Source organism: Thermobia domestica, chromosome 7 (genome assembly GCF_964235325.1).
Source record: "Thermobia domestica chromosome 7, izTheDome1.hap1.1, whole genome shotgun sequence".
Taxonomy (NCBI): Eukaryota; Metazoa; Arthropoda; class Insecta; order Zygentoma; family Lepismatidae; genus Thermobia; species Thermobia domestica.
Window position 1 is genome coordinate 15,297,258 of NC_137460.1, and position 16,029 is coordinate 15,313,286.

A 16,029-nucleotide genomic window follows, 5' to 3' on the forward strand; every position below is an offset into this window, starting at 1 on the left:
GAAGCATAACTGCTGTCAGTTTCCCATGATGCTTCTGCCGAACATTATCACGCAGCTGTCGTAAAATACCTGGATAGTACTCCTCAGTCACTGTTCGCCCCTTTGGAAGATAATCAACCATCAGTATCTCTTACGAATCCCAGAAAACTGTAAGCATCATTTTTCCAGCTGAGGGCACTGACTTACCCTTCTTTGGTAAGAAGATGAGAGGTGTTTTCACTGTTTGGAACTTTGTTGGTATAAGTGAACCTAGGTCTCATCTACTGTTATGAATAGAGCGCGAAAGGAATTTGGATTTGTACGGAAGAGATGAAGATTGTCCCTTGAAATATTGCGTCTAGTGTGCTTTTGATCAGTTTCAAAAGTTTGGCACCCATCTCGCTGAAAACTTGCTCATTCCCAGATGCTGAGTGATAATTCAGTTCACGCTTGCAATCGATAAGTCGACTGTCTCAGCAATCTTATAATGATCATTCACCGATCATTCATAATGATTTCATGTACTTCGTCAATGTTATCTTTAGTTAGTGCTTCTACGGTCGTTCTTGATCGAGTGTCATTTTCAATGGTCTCTTAAATTCAGCTGCACATTCTTCATTGTGACATACGAAGGGGCACTATCACCTAAAGGAGCAACAATATCAGCGTGGATCTCCTGTTGCTTTGTAAGCAATACCAAAACTGCATCGACCCGAGGAATATCAGACACCCTACTCTTCAGGATTGATAAATACAGTTAATGAATTAAGATCCAATGACGTCATCAAGCATAGATATTTAGGGGAGTGAAATTAACACTCCCATAGATTTTGTGTCCAACAAATTTCTCAACTCAGAGGATAATGGACAAGTTATGATGAGTTTTCAGTAGCTGAGGGATCCTTAACGACTTGTTCGTACATGCTTGTCATCGTGCAAAATATTTCAGAGCTTATAGCAAAGTGCTACTCTTAATAGATATAAAAAATATTAATTACTATCTTCTGCAACCCGTAAATTAGACTATATACCATATTCTCTAACGATATCAACTTTTAAATACAGAAAATAGCTAGAACACACTTTTGATAATATCATACGGTGAATCGTTTACACAGAGTTTACGTTTACTTATACATTTTCTTCCATGTATTTGATTGTAACTTTTAACACTTTTCTTCTTTTTCTATACTTATTAAATCCCATTTTTTTTTATAAAATGTATTATGCAGAGATGGAGTGTGTTAGGATGAAAAATATAAGTAGTTGGTTAATCAGAAATGTTTCATAAATAAGGACTATGTCTATGATTGTTAAGATTGGAAGAAGTAAAAAAAAAGGACGCTGTGGCTACATCTTGGGCTACAATGAGCTTTTGTATAATTTCTATGTATTCGTTTATTTGTATATGATTTTAACTTTTAAAATACGAGAAATATATTGTGACAAGTATACGTAATGTTTTATATATATTATATACTGCTTCAACATTATATTTAAGATAATTTTACATAGTTAATTAAGTAGTGCTTGTTATGTCTAACACAACACAAAACTTCATAGGCACAATTCTTTTTTTTTTGACTACCTAACAGAGTGGGTCAGTGGGTCAAGTGGGTCAAGTTTTCTGAGTGGGTCAGTGGGTCGTGGGTCGACAGCATGTGACTCATTGCGACCCACCACCCACCATGATCCACTGCAACCCACCACCTACCGTGACCCACTGCGACCCACCGACTCAGTCTGATCTACCAACCCACTCTGCTCACTGCATTGTAGACAGTAACAATGGAAACTGGTAAATTTGTCTTCATTTTACTTTCAAGATCTTTATTTTCCTTCCTTTTCCACGTATTTTTGTCTAATTACCTGAGATGAGTATATCTAACCAAGTGAAAAAAATAACTTCACGCACTTTTGAATATTGATATTCGTAATTGTAATAATAGCAATAGGGCTTATACTACTACTTGGCTTTCGAGACCTGTGAGTTTTTAGAGGAGCTAACTACTGGAAAAAATACATTTTTGAATCGCTGTAATATATAAATTATTATATAAAAAGTTGAATGTAACCGTGTGTGCCTGATCATCACGGTCAAATTGCAAAGTCAAAAGAAATTACTTTTGGTATATAGTTAGGCCTTAATCCAAACTGGAATGTTATATTGCTTTCATTATAATACATAATATCCTAAGGAGGTAGTGAGGATCCGAATTTTTGCAAAAAACAAATGAGAATCTCGCAAGCCGTTAAACTTAGGGAGCTGAAATTCAGTGTATTAACTCTATTGAAAATAAACAGAATGTGTCCTAGCATTTTTTTTAAATTCTCCTTTATATAGGGGGGCACTTTCTATATATGGAGAATTGATAGTTAATTGATTTGTAAAAATGATCGAAAATGATCAATATTAGTTAAGAAAAAAATCAGAAACAAAAAATACAGTGCTTTGCTTCATATATCCATTGCTTTCTACTATAATAATTGCTGAAGCTTATGTTTATTATATGGAGCGCTTACAGCACAGGACAATCAACTCATAAAGTTGTGAGAAAAATAGGCATAAAATTTGTACTTTAAGCTTAATTACACGGAAATTTTCAGTTTCGATTGTACAGTCCGCGGCATAAAATTTGTTACAAAAATTCTAAGTCCAAATGAATAACAAACTCTTGCCCAGTTTTCTTATGCATTCCCGCAATACATGTATCAATCGATTAGTTGCTCCTAGTATTTATTCCAACTCCTCCCCGTCCTCCACCTCTCCTTGCCTAAAGCAGTGTGTGTGACGTAGTACACTCTTTCCATTCAGCTGAAAAAGAAACAGGAATCAAGTTTATAACGTTATAGCTTTAAAACAGTCTTTTCCATTCGTTTGTTCTGAAATATTTTTAAGAGCCTAAATTAAAGGAAAGTCACACAATCTTCCCAGAGCTTCATAAATATCTTTCGTTTCATTCTTTTCTTTCTTTAAAGAGTGCAAGTCAGTAAGATGCTTCCTAAGAAATCTATGGAAATTGCCAAGAGCTCTAAAATATCTACGGACAGAAACGAGTTTTATTCAATGATTCATTGAATTTCTTTTCAGTAAGTGCAAGCAAATGTTTCAGGGGCGTCATTTGGGCAGAACAGGAGGGTGTAATTCCCCCTCTCTTCAGCTTTATAAATACGTATTTTTTGATCAAATGTATAGTAATACACTTATAAAAAGTGAAAATCTTATGTCGCCGGAGAATCTCTTCCTTCCCCCCCAGAGAGGGATGATTTGTATACACAGATTTAGAATTGGGGAAAAAATGATCGGACAGCATTCGTATTATGACGAAAATTCTGATTTTGTGAAAGATAAGAAGGGAAGTTTTCGAACTGCGAGGATCACATTAGGCAGTTGTCGAATTAATGTGGAGAACTCTTTTTAGAGCATCAGATGATTACGAAAGGAGAGAAAGATCTTCAGAACTGAGGAATTAAGATTTGAAAAAATCTGATTTCGGCGACGGGTTTCGAACCACGAATCTTGTGGTTATCGAACCATGACTTTATCCATTCTGCTACGGAGAATTGTATTACTGGTTAACATACGTTTCCCTTAGCTGCGTTGAAAGCTACCTTAAGGGGATATTCCAAAAGTTGACTCGGTGGATGCGCCGTTCAGATAGGACGTAAACCTCTTGTAACTTAGTTACAATGTGCAAAATGAACCTCCTCTTCTTCAGAACACTTTTTAAAGCTTCAAAATTTGTTACTATTGTTTTAATTAAGTTACATTTGATAGAACCATCTGATAAAGTAGTGCCAAGCCCTGTGCGTCATTGTCTGTTAAGTGAATGGTTAATGTAAGTTACTTTTACGTGGATGGTCCGAGCTTCCAATCCAGACCATCCTTATTGATTATTTGATTTGAGCTACGCTCATACTGTATATTCCACAAGTTCAAGTTTGAAGTAATGTAGTCACAGCTAGTTTAATTCGAAATAATTTTCCAATATTATATTTGTTACTAAATTTACATGGCACTCCTCACTTGTTTGTAGCCCTGCATAAATGCAAAATTGTTTTAAAAGTACATTTTACTTTCAAGTATTATTGATTTTTTTAAAAAAATTGTCCTTCAAATTTATTTTATAATTATTTTCTATTTCTTAATTATAACATATTTTCTATTTATATTGTATTCTATGTTACACGTTTATTATTTACATTTTATGTCTTACCTTTGAAGAGGAGCTTTTGCCAATTCAGAGCAGCAGGGACATACACAGGATGCAGGCCTTGGCAATCCACAGCTTTTGCTCCCACGAAATCACTACTTATTTGTTTGTATATATATAATTTTATAGATGATGATAGCAGGGGCGGATCCAGGGGAGTGTGTTTGGGGTGATCGCATCCCCCAGAATAGGGAACTTTTTATACTTTTTATTTTAAAAATAAAACATATCCTAAGTATTTTTCATCAATGTATTAGAAACGTAAATTAAAACCTAAAGTAGATAGGCCTTACTTTCTTAAGAAAGTTAATTCTACAGAAGAGCTCTTTCTCATTTTCTATTTTTTCTTTTCTTTCTTTTCTTTTCTTTCTTTCTTTCTCTTTTCTTTTCTTTTTTTGCAATCCGCTCTACCTTGATTTGACTTCGAACGACCGCCCCTCCCAAACAATCATCCTGGATCCGCCCCTGGATGATAGACATTTTAGTAAAATATGCCCTCAATCGCTGAAATAAACTCCTGTCAAGTTTTCGATCGCTGAAATAAATTTCTGTCTACGGCCCTGCAAAACAGTGACGATTTTAGGGAGTGATCAGTTAGTAATGCCTCCCTGGAGCAACGACATTTCCCCAGAAGTCATATCTCCGATAATTCAGAATGTGATTTGTGCATTATCACTTTTCACTCTCAGTGTCTTGAAACGCACCAAAAAGGAACTGTTCTAAAGTATTTACTGGTTCTCCCTATGACCCCATTTCAATATGGCCAACCTTGGACATATACACATCTGAAATATAACCTTTTATGTCAGTGATCCCGAAAACTATCCATTCGACACAAATATAGGATATTTTCGATTCTTTATTCCTGTCACCCTCCCATTGTCAACTCGAAGCCAACCAAGGCTTATTTTGGACTTACGCAGCATCCGCAGTGTCACTTTTCATCTTTGCATATGAATTCGACACTAATTTCGTTCGTATTTGACTACTTTTACATGTCACCTTCACCCCTTGGTAGGGATTTTTTCAGTATCTCGCCCTCACAACTATGGAGAAATTTCAACCAACTAAGTATAATTATAAATTATCATCTGAAACACAACAGTACGGGTGATCTTTTTCGCAGAGGAATTCGTTAACTACTGTTTCAATATCAATGTATTGGCTTTTTTTCGCTCTGCATGCTGGACATTGCCAAAGAGCTAAACATCATTCTGTACTATTGTGCTATGAATATAGTGGTTTAATTCACTGAATACTCACTGAGATGATGCTCTCGTCACAGGAAAAGTGATATACAGTTATAAAAGAAAAACGAAACGAAATATTTAAGTTTTACGTCCCACGTTATACCGACTACGCTAATGGAGACAGTGATGGTGAGAAACGAATGAAATCTTTTAATGAAGAAAGTTGGAGGAAACTGGAGAAACCCGAGAAAACTCATGCACACGGTGTTTGTCCATAATAAAGTTCATTCAGCGCGAGCTGGGATCTAACCAACAACTCCATGCACCATAGGTAAAGTTATAAAAGAATAGGCGTCTAAACAAATACGGAACACTACTATCAATGAGAGTTGTATAAGATTAGATTTGTATTTATTTCATTCTAAGTTGAAATTTCAATCAATCTTGATCTTCATTACTGTTCGAAATCCGTACCAACCAGTATTCCCTACTAATGTAAAGATTAATTGATCGCCAACAGAAATCCAAAATCCTCTGTATAACCCCACGTTCCATTTTTCCATATACACAATTAAGAGTACAGCGTAACCTACCAGTTAATAAGTTTTCTTCTTCTTATTATTATTTTTAACACCTCAAAAATATAGGCTCATAATTGAACCACTGATTGGAAAAAGGGAATAAGTACATATAGTGGAAAAAGGGAAGAAAATATTTTTTTCCACTTTTAAGCTTTTCTCACCAATTGCAGTGCTACAATACAAGATTCTTCCTCTTGTCTTAGAGTTTGTTAGTTCTTTTGCTACAATTAATCAGTTATACACGTGTTGAAACAAATACAAATACGCCTCGGGAAGGTTTTTTAGCGTTTCTGAAAACTTAGGTCTGATGTACTTATTCGCTTTTGCTGGAAATAGTTGATGCAAATAGTTGCTGCAAGGACGTGATAAATCTTTTCGGTAGACTTCACAGTTTATAGCTCCTTCACAACTTCCTTTTCATCTAAGGCTAAGTAGTTACATTTGAGACATTGAGGAAAAAGTGTGAAATTAATTAAAACCCTTCAAAGTGGAGTTACGAATCTTCAATGGACCCCATTTTCCTGTTGGCCTCGCTCAACGCACTCCCGTCACTGTTCAGGGTGCACGATGGAGTTTCTCCCTTTTAGGAATACTTTCCAGTTTTTTTTTTTTTTTTTTTTTTTTTTTTTTTTTTTTTTTTTTACAGCTGTTTCAATTGAGTTGTATTTGCTAGAACTGTCGGTTAAAGGAAAGAAACGATCCTATACTCAAACACAAATCATCTCTCTAGAAGCTCTAATGGAAAACGAAACGAATCGTCGTAAACATGTTACGTTCTTGAAGAGGAAAACAGCAAAACATTGATTGCACTAACGTATAATGGTATTATTTGCTTGCAAATTTAAAACTTGTAGAAGTTGATGGCTTGTTAGGTGAGGGCTTAGTGAACAGGATTTTTGTACTGGTGGTCCAGGGTTCGAACCTCGTCCGTTCTTCTCACGTTTTGTTTCTTTAAGCTACACTGAGTTTGTTCATTCCAATTCTTTAAGCTTGAATTAAATCTAATACCAGTTAGTGAATTAAAAGTAGCTAACATTATTTTCAAATACGAGACGTTATTACATGCTTGTCACTAGCTCACAATCCTCAACTTTGATATAAGCTCTTGCAGCCTTCATTTAACTCATTTCTTGACGTGTTTTGTTGCAAAACTCATGAATCGTGGCGAACAAAATTGCTTTACCAGATAATGGTGACTGCTTTGAAACCAAATGACAAGTATGAGAATTAAACATATCATATCTGTAGTTTGGTGTGGAGCGAAATAGCGAACGAAAGGTTTAAGAACAACCACGTTATTAATATAAACTATGCCAAAGATTATTGACTTATATGATTAAAAAAATCGAAAGAAATTTTGAAAGAACGAATAATACTAACTTAGAATTTTGTAACTGGAGGCAAGGAAATCTAATTTAAACATACTAAAACATACCATTTAGCGCATATAGAGCGTGGATCTGTGCTCAAGGCGCTAGCTAATAATCTGGAGGTTCTTAAGTCGGAACTATGTGTGAATATTTTGTTTAAATTTAGAATTTTTGGTGATCATTAGTCGGCGATGACACACGTTTAATTGTCTTAAGGTATTTGAATATTTTGATCTTTCAATATTTGAATGATCAAATCTTCAATACTAATACTAATACTAATAATAATAATAACAATAGTTATTATTATTATTATTATTATTATTATTATTATTATTATTATTATTATTATTATTATTATTAGCAAAGTAATTCAATAACACGTTAATATCTTTAATTATTTCTCGATAACTACTCGAACTTAAGACGTCCTCGAATCTAAGTCGCACCCCGATTTCGCTGGGCTAAATTAAAGAAAAATAGTAATATGTTATGGTTTGACTATTACTAAAGCACTCTTTGATATTGGTCATTTTCGATGATTTTATGTATTCCTCTCCCCTCTCCATGTTGCGGGCACGGTATGACAAAAATTATCCCAGGCCCGAATGTCATGTACGTTGAAAATTTGATCGAAATCTGTTGGATGGTTCAAGAGTTGTTCTATTTATCACTATATATTAATCTCCCCTTCTCTTATCCTCTCCTATGTTCTACCGTCAAAGTGAAAATATTAAAACAAAAGTTTCTAGGCCTGAACGTCGTCTATGTTGAAAATTTAATCAAGATCGGTCAGGTGGTTCAAGAGTTGTTAAGTTTTATTCATTTTTATAGATATCTCCCCTCCCCTCCTCCTACCCTACGTTCTACCATCTAAGGGATATGATAAAAACCACCACAGGTCCGAACCTCATCTATGTTGACAATTTGATTAAGATCAGTTCGGTGGTTTAAGCGTGATGAAGTCACCAAGACAGCATTTTTATTTTAATTTTTTTTACATAGTCCCCACTTCCCCTCCCCTACATTGTGCCGTCAAGGCAAAAAATGAAAACATCCCAGGTCCGAACTTTATCTATATTAAATGTTTGATTAATTGGGATCAGTCGGATTGTTCAAGAGTTATTAAGTTTTATTCATTTTCATATATTTACCCTCTCCTCCTCTTCCGCAAGTTCTAATATCAAAATGAAATAACAGAAAGCTTCCCAGGTTCGAATTTCATCTATGTCCAAAATGTGATTGAGAACGATCGGGTAGTTCAAGAGTTATTCACCAACGAACATTGTCACTTTTATTTTTATATTTATAGCTGTTATATATCTTCCCCCTCCTCTCCATCCTCTACCTTATTCCGTCAAAGTGAAATGGTAAAATCCATCCCTCGCGTTAATCGAGACGGGGACATATAGCCTCATTGCTGACGTCCCCATTAATCCCCCTACTCATACCCTTTAGTGTGTTTAAGTTAGCTTTTTTTGTCTTCAGTTTCAAATTTCTAAGTTATTTTTCTTTGTTTCAAAATTCTCGCATTTCTTGTATGATAATACAAGTTAATAGTCTTTGACTTGTTTTATATTAATAATCTGAGTTGTTCTTAAACCTTTGGTTTCCAATTTTGTTTTGTCTCTACACCAAACTACAGATATGACAAATTTAATTCTCATACTTTACATTTGATTTCAAAGCGGTTGCCATGAACTGCTTAAAAGCAATTTTTCCGTCACGAAACACCCAGCAGAGGGCGTACGATATCGTCTACAGCAATGAGAGGAAACTCCGCCTTGTTACGTGACGTCACATGAAGCACGTTCCGTTCAAACACCTAAGCAAAGCTATCATTTTGCTTCTGGTGTGAAAATGGCTCACTACGAAGCTTCTGTTAAAAGCAACGTGATTGCTTTAATTGAGCATGCGTGCATGAACTATAGCGAGGCAGGCGCGAGATATGGTGTTAACCGTGCTACAGCACGGAGGTGGTGGAGGAGATATGAGGAAACAGGAGATGTAAGACGTAAAAGAGGAAGTGGGCGACAAAGAGTTTCCTCTGCCGAAGAAGACCAGAGTGTAATTGCCCAATGCGGTGAGCACCCTTTCATGTCTGCCCGACAGTTACGAGAGGAAACCAATTTCCCAGGCGATGTTACGACTGTCCGTCGTAGACTCAAATCCTTTGGTTTGAGATCATACAGGGCAGCTGTTAAGGAGCGACTAACAGAAGACCACATGGTTGACCGTCTGGCGTTTGCACAGTTAAATATTTCACGTGTGTGGGACGAGGTCATTTTCACAGACTGAAAAATATTTTCCAGTGCAAACTTCGGGCCGAAGCGTGTTTACCGCCCCCCTGGAAAAAGGTATGCCTCTGAATACGTTTCCCGTTCTAGTCGAATGGGACATGTAACTGTCCACTGTTGGGCATGGATATGCAAGACTGCAAATTTCGGAAGAATCTACAGGATTCCTGGTCGCCTAAACGCCCACAAGTATGTGGAACATCTGGATGAAACGCTTCCGGAAATAAAAGCTCATGTAGGTGACGGCATATTATATTTGCAACAGGACAATAGCTCGATACATAATTCAAATGTGGTTCAGACATGGTTGCAGAGGCAACCTGATGTCGAAATAGTTGACTGGGTTCCTCATGGAGCAGATCTGAACCCTATTGAAAATATGTGGGCCTCTGTTGCAAGAACATTGCGGGAAACCTGGTCGAACAATCTTCCACGAACATTTAATGATCTTTGGGAGCGTGTTGAAGATGCGTGGTCGATCTGTTGCACCCAACGCTATATCTCTCGCCTGGTGGATTCAATGCCACGGCGTATGGCAGCTGTAATCGAGTACCAAGGGGACTATACACACTATTAATAAATGCTCGCCCACAACACCATCAGCCCTCTCGAGGGCTACCTAATTCGACCCACTTATTAACAAAATTTTATGAAATACATTACGCGACACCATGAATGTAAGTGTCTCAGTATGTTCTGCATTAACAAAGAGGCTAACATGCGAGACTTGGTGGCCGAGTGGTATTATGCTTGCTATGTAAACCAAAACCGCCTGTAACAGTGGTTCGAATCTAGTGAAGAAGACCCCTACTTTTTATCACCAGGGATATTTGCAATACACCTTCTGCTATGTCCGCCTTCATACGGTCTATTATATGACACATAATGTGGACCGCCATAAGTTTTTACTTAGTAAACAATTTATAAATATATGAACAAATACCTAGGTATATTAGAGTAACAATGGAATATCGTACTTTCGTCCGACTGACGTCGCTCTGCAAATGTTCATTGTATTACATCGGAAGATGAATTAAATAAAGACTTTAAAATTTGATATAAAAATGATACGTAATAAGTTAAGGACAAAATATGTAATTATAATCTCATATTTGAAACTAATTTCGACTACAATTAATTCTCTACCTGCTTTCATAAATAATCCAAACCAAACTTCGAGGTTTGGAATGCACAAACTAAGTGTAGCTAAGAGGAAAAAGTAACAAGAAGAGCAGAGATTCGAACCCACGACCACCAGCGTAAGAATTATTTTAATTAACCCTTCATCTATCAAACCATGACGTGAACATGACTTTTGTAAGTTATAAATTTGTATCCAAGAAACACCATTAAGCGTATGTGCAACTACTGCTTTGCTCTTTTTCTCTTCAAAAGCGTAACATGTTTAGGACGATTTGTTTCGTTTTCCATTAGAGTTTCGAAAGAGATTATTTGTGTTTGAGTGTAGGATCTTTAGTTTCCTTTAACCGACACTTATAGCAAATACAACTTAATTCACACAGCAGTTAACAAAAAAAAACTCGTACTTCCTTAGAAAGTATTCCTAAAACCAGAAGCAGCATCATGCATCCTGAACAGTGACGTAACTAACGGCAGTGCGTTGAGGGAGCCCAGAGTAAAACGGGGCCCATTGAAAATTCGTAATTCCACTATTTTTCCTCTATGTCTAAAATAAGACTACTTTAGCCTTACATGAAAAAGAATCTGTGGAGGGGACTGCGAAGTCTACTGAAAAGATTTATCACGTCCTTGGAGCAACAACTTTAAGTTTTCGAACAGTAATGAAGAACAAGATTGATTGAAATTTATCTTAGAATGAAATAACTAAAAATCTAATCTTATATAACTCTCATTGATAGTAGTGTTCCGTATTTGTTTATACGTCTATTCTTTTATAACTTTACCTATGGTGCATGGGGTCCTTGGTTCGATCCCAGCTCACGCCGAATGAATTTTATTATGGACAAACACCGTGTGCATGAGTGTCCTAGGGTTTCTTCCGTTTCCTACCACTTTCTTCATTAAACAATTTCATTTATTTCCCACCATTACTCTCTCCATTAGCATAGTCGGCATAATCGTGGGACGTAAAAATTAGATATTTCATTTCATTTTTCTTTTATAACTGTATATCACTTTTCCTGTGACGAGAGCAACATCTAAGCGAGTATTCAATAAATTAAACCACTAAAACCTATATTCATTGCACAATAGTGCAGATGAAGTTTAGCCCTTTGGCAATCTTCAGCATGGACAGCAAAAAAAGCCAATACACTGATATTGAAACAGTAGTTAACGAATTCCTCTGCGAAAAAGATCACCCGTACTGTTGTGTTTCAGATGATAATTTATAATTATACTTAGTTGGTTTAAATTTCTCCATAGTTGTGGGGGCGAGATACTGAAAAACTCCCTACCAAGAGGTGAAGGTGACATGTGAAAGTGGTCAAATACGAACGAAATTAGTGTCGAATTCATGTGCAAAGATGAAAAGTGACACTGTGGATGCTGCGTAAGTCCAAAATAAGCCTTGGTTGGCTTCGAGTTGACAATGGGAGGGTGACAGGAATAAAGAATCGAAAATATCCTATATTTGTGTCGAATGGATAGTTTTCGGGATCACTGACATAAAAGGTTATATTTCAGATGTGTATATGTCCAAGGTTGGCCATATTGAAATGGGGTCATAGGGAGAACCAGTAAATACTTTAGAACAGTTCCCTTTTGGTGCGTTTCAAGACACTGAGAGTGAAAAGTGATAATGCACAAATCACATTCTGAATTATCGGAGATATGACTTCTGGGGAAATGTCGTTGCTCCAGGGAGGCATTACTAACTGATCACTCCCTAAAATCGTCACTGTTTTGCAGGGCCGTAGACAGAAATTTATTTCAGCGATCGAAAGCTTGACAGGAGTTTATTTCAGCGATTGAGGGCATATTTTACTAAAATGTCTATCATCCAGGGGCGGATCCAGGATGATTGTTTGGGAGGGGCGGTCGTTCGAAGTCAAATCAAGGTAGAGCGGATTGCAAAAAAAGAAAAGAAAAGAGAAAGAAAGAAAGAAAAGAAAGGAAAGAAAAGAAAAAATAGAAAATGAGAAAGAGCTCTTCTGTAGAATTAACTTTCTTAAGAAAGTAAGGCCTATCTACTTTAGGTTTTAATTTACGTTTATAATACATTGATGAAAAATACTTAGGATATGTTTTATTTTTAAAATAAAAAGTATAAAAAGTTCCCTATTCTGGGGGATGCGATCACCCCAAACACACTCCCCTGGATCCGCCCCTGCTATCATCATCTATAAAATTATATATATACAAACAAATAAGTAGTGATTTCGTGGGGGCAAAAGCTGTGGATTGCCAAGGCCTGCATCCTGTGTATGTCCCTGCTGCTCTGAATTGGCAAAAGCTCCTCTTCAAAGGTGACATAAAATGTAAATAATAAACGTGTAACATAGAATACAATATAAATAGAAAATATGTTATAATTAAGAAATAGAAAATAATTATAAAATAAATTTGAAGGACAATTTTTAAAAAAAATCAATAATACTTGAAAGTAAAATGTACTTTTAAAACAATTTTGCATTTATGCAGGGCTACAAACAAGTGAGGAGTGCCATGTAAATTTAGTAACAAATATAATATTGGAAAATTATTTCGAATTAAACTAGCTGTGACTACATTACTTCAAACTTGAACTTGTGGAATATACAGTATGAGCGTAGCTCAAATCAAATAATCAATAAGGATGGTCTTGATTGGAAGCTCGGACCATGCACGTAAAAGTAACTTTCATTAACCATTCACTTAACAGACAATGACGCACAGGGCTTGGCACTACTTTATCAGATGGTTCTATCAAATGTAACTTAATTAAAACAATAGTAACAAATTTTAAAGCTTTAAAAAGTGTTCTGAAGAAGAGGAAGTTCATTTTGCACATTGTAACTAAGTTACATGAGGTTTACGTCCTATCTGAACGGCGCATCCACCGAGTCAACTTTTGGAATATCCCGTTAAGATAGCTTTCAACGCAGCTAAGGGAAACGTATGTTAACCAGTAATACAATTCTCCGTAGCAGAATGGATAAAGTCATGGTTCGATAACCACAAGATTCATGGTTCGGAACCCGTCGCCGAAACCAGATTTTTTAAAATCTTAATTCTTCAGTTCTGAAGATCTTTCTCTCCTTTCGTAATCATCTGATGCTCTAAAAAGAGTTCTCCACATTAATTCGACAACTGCCTAATGTGATCCTCGCAGTTCGAAAACTTCCCTTCTTATCTTTCACAAAATCAGAATTTTCGTCATAATACGAATGCTGTCCGATCATTTTTTCCCCAATTCTAAATCTGTGTATAGAAATCATCACTCTGTCTCCATACTTGAATCCCTCTCTCTCTCTCTCTCTCTCCCTCTCTCTCTCTCAATGTCACCCAGGAAGTCATATCGACTCTTGAAACCAAATGTAAGCTCTTTAGCAATGTGCTATCGTAACTCTATAGGTTTGTTGTTAAAACCAGTGTCTTTTTGACTTTGTCCGAAGGGGGGGGGGGAGGAAGAGATTCTCCGGCGACATAAGATTTTCACTTTTTATTAGTGTATTACTATACATTTGATCAAAAAATACGTATTTATGAAGCTCATGAGAGGGGGAATTACACCCTCCTGTCCTGCCCAAATGATGACCCTGAAACATTTGCTTGCACTTACTGAAAAGAAATTCAATGAATCATTGAACAAATCTCGTTTCTGTCCGTAGATATTTTAGAGCTCTTGGCAATTTCCATAGATTTCTTAGGGAGCATCTTACTGACTTGCACTCTTTAAAGAAAGAAAAGAATGAAACTAAAGATATTTATGAAGCTCTGGGAAGATTGTGTGACTTTCCTTTAATTTAGGCTCTTAAAAATATTTCAGAACAAAGAATGAAAAAGACGCTTTAAAGCTATAACGTTGTAAACTTGATTCCTGTTTCTTTTTCAGCTGAATGGAAAGAGTGTACTACGTCACACACACTGCTTTAGACAAGGAGAGGTGGAGGACGGGGAGGAGTTGGAATAAATACTAGAAACACCTAATCGATTGATACATGTATTGCGGGAATGCATAAGAAAACTGGGCAAGAGTTTGTTATTCATTTGGACTTAGAATTTTTGTAACAAATTTTATGCCGCGGACTGTACCTACGCATAATTTTATGGAAAATTTTACTCTTTTTTTCCTTTACGTTGGTCTACTTATCTTGATTTGGGACTTTCAAATTTCATCCTTTTTTCCACTGAAAATTATCGATAATTCATCAAGAAAAAAATTATACTATGATAATTTAATTGAAATTCGTCGTAATTTGGCCCATGGCAAGCACCAGTGTGGTAATTGAAGGAGAAGAAGGAGGGAAATTCCCATTAACCTCTGAACACTCTCCAGGAACCTCATTTCCTTTCGCTTTCTAGAGGGGGGAGGAAACTTGTAATGGCATCAAACCTTCATGTGTAATTACAAAAATTAAATTGATAAATAAAAAAGAAATAATCAGTTTATCAGGCTTTAATTGATAATTTATACACAAGATTCCCTATCGAAGGTGTGGTAGATGAAGCTTCCGTTCTCCATGAGTCGGCATTGCCAACTGACATGGTCGATATGGGTAAGATGTATGGTGATAGAGAGATGATACTTCTTGCTGAGTATTTCAAAACTGACCGAGAAAAATCGTTATCAGACTTAAGTCTAACAAGTAGATTGTCGATGAGAAGTTGCAGAATCGGGTAGAAGTATTATCAATTTCTACAACAGAGTGCGAACGGGGATTTCCCCTTATGAATTTACAGATGACTGATATTAGAAATAGACTAAGTGCTCAAACATTGTCTAACTTGTTGTTCATCAATGTTAATGGCCCACCACTAGACAAGCTCAAAGTAGACGAGCTAGTTATTTCTTGGCTGAAGGATGGATACCATTCCGCTGCGGATGATTTACCACGAAAAAGTTCCGGAGGCCAACAGGAAATAAACCCGATTTCAGATTTGTTTTAAGGTAGCAAACTACGAGTTATGGAAAATGTATACTTGTATTACTAATGGCTTATTTTTATTATTCAACTTTGTACCTAATTTTTAATAAGTCTCTTCTTTCCTTTAAGTAAACTACTTTGAATAAATATTCATAATAATTGCAATTATGCATATTTGTAACTTAAATTTAACATGGTGTTTTAGTGATTACACAAATTACAATTATGAGCATGCTTTATGGAGATGTTCTCACAGAGGATACCCGAGCACCTTTATACACTATGAAAAACTGATTTTTTAAGTCTTTTGTGAGTAAAATACTGTGAACTGAGAAACCATAACCTTTT

General features: G+C 36.1%; 1 protein-coding gene across 1 annotated transcript in view; it reads right to left on the reverse strand.

Moving 5' to 3' along the window:
- Positions 1-16,029, reverse strand: part of LOC145689862 (discoidin domain-containing receptor 2-like) — a 581,986-nt gene that overhangs the window by 462,004 nt on the left and 103,953 nt on the right. The window lies entirely within an intron of this gene.